We start from the raw sequence: 2,146 nt of genomic DNA, 5'->3' as shown, positions 1-2,146 counted from the left end.
CTTGAGATGTTCCACCGTCTGTTCAGGAGGTGACACCGTTCCAATCGGAAGGGAGTAGAGTAAACAGTGGAGACGTTAAGCCGACCTTAACTGTATCTCCTTCTGTAGGAGTAACTACTCCTGTTCGGGTAGTGATTCTTTTCCTACCTCGTTTGTTCTCTTGGGATATAACCTCATGAACTTCCACTTTCTCTCCAATCATGATGCTATGTATCATGATAGCCCGATCTATAGTAGCTTCGGACCGGTTGCTAGTGGGAATGATTGAGCGTTGGATGAACTCCAACCATCCCCTAGCCACGGGCTTGAGGTCATGCCTTCTTAGTTGAACCGGCTTCCCTCTTGAATCTCTTTTCCATTGAGCGCCCTCTTCACATATGTCCACGAGGACTTGGTCCAACCTTTGATCAAAGTTGACCCTTCTAGTGTAGGGGTGTGCATCTCCTTGCATCATAGGCAAGTTGAATGCCAACCTTACATTTTCCGGACTAAAATCTAAGTAATTCCCCCGAACCATTGTAAGCCAATTCTTAGGGTCCGGGTTCACACTTTGATCATGGTTCTTGTTGATCCATGCATTGGCATAGAACTCTTGAACCATTAAGATCCCTACTTGTTGAATGGGGTTGGTGAGAACTTCCCAACCTCTTCTTCGAATCTCATGTCGGATCTCCGGATATTCGCACTTTTTGAGCTTAAAAGGGACCTCGGGGATCATCTTCTTCTTGGCCACAACTTCATAGAAGTTGTCTTGATGCACCCTTGAGTGGAATCTCTCCATCTCCCATGACTCGGAGGTGGAAGCTTTTGCCTTCCCTTTCCTCTTTCTAGAGGTTTCTCCAACCTTTGGTGCCATAAATGGTTATGGAAAAATAAAAAGCTTTAGCTTTTACCACACTAAACTTAGAAGGTTCCTCATCCTCGAGCAAAAGAAGAAAGAAGAGAGTAGAAGAAAAAGAAATAGAGGAGATGGAGTGGTCTTTGTGTTTCAGCTAAGGGGGATAGGTAGTGTGTATGTTTGTGAAAATGAAGGAGTGAAGATGGGTTTATATAGGGGTGAGAGGGGTGTGTATGGTTCGGCCATATAGGGTGGGTTTGGGAGGGAAAGTGGTTTGAATTTGAATGGTGAGGTAGGTGGGGTTTTATGAAGAATGGATGTGAGTGGTGAAGAGAATGGTGGGATTTGATAGGTGAGGGGTTTTTGGGGAAGAGATATTGAGGTGATTGGTGAATGGGTGAAGAAGAAAGAGAGTGGTGGGGTAGGTGGGGATCCTGTGGGGTCCACAGATCCTGAGGTGTCAAGGATATCTCATCCCTGCACTAAGTTGCATGCAAAACGCCCCTTTCTGCCAATCCTGGCGTTAAACGCCAGGCTGCTGCCCATTTCTGGCGTTTAACGCCAGCTTCTTGCCCATTCCTGGCATTAAACGCCAGTCTGGTTCCCATTTCTGGCGTTAAACGCCCAGAATGGTGCCAGACTGGGCGTTTAACGCCCATTCTGCTACCTTTACTGGCGTTTAAACGCCGGTAACTGTCTCTTCCAGGGTGTTCTATTTTTCATTATGTTTTTTCTTCTGTTTTTTCCTTTTCAATTGTTTTTGTGACTTCACATGATCATCAACCTACAGAAAACATAAAATAACAACAGAAAATAGAATTTTAACATAGATAAGTAAAAATTGGGTTGCCTCCCAACAAGCGCTTCTTTAATGTCAATAGCTTGACAGTGGGCTCTCATGGAGCCTCACAGATGTTCAGAGCATTGTTGGAACCTCCCAACACCAAACTTAGAGTTTGAATGTGGGGGTTTAACACCAAACTTAAAGTTTGGTTGTGGCCTCCCAACACCAAACTTAGAGTTTGACTGTGGGGTCTCTGTTTGACTCTGTATTGAGAGAAGCTCTTCATGCTTCCTCTCCATGGTGACAGAGGGATATCCTTGAGCTTTAAACACAAGGGAGTCTTCATTCACTTGAATGATCAATTCTCCTCTGTCAACATCAATCACAACTTTTGCTGTGGCTAGGAAGGGTCTGCCAAGGATGATGGATTCATCCATACACTTCCCAGTCTCTAGGACTATGAAATCAGCAGGGATGTAATGGTCTTCAACCTTTACCAAGACATCCTCTACAAGTCCATAAGC

The sequence above is a fragment of the Arachis ipaensis genome, chromosome B03 (genome assembly GCF_000816755.2).
Source record: "Arachis ipaensis cultivar K30076 chromosome B03, Araip1.1, whole genome shotgun sequence".
Lineage (NCBI taxonomy): Eukaryota > Viridiplantae > Streptophyta > Magnoliopsida > Fabales > Fabaceae > Arachis > Arachis ipaensis.
Note: the sequence above shows the minus strand (reverse complement) of the source record.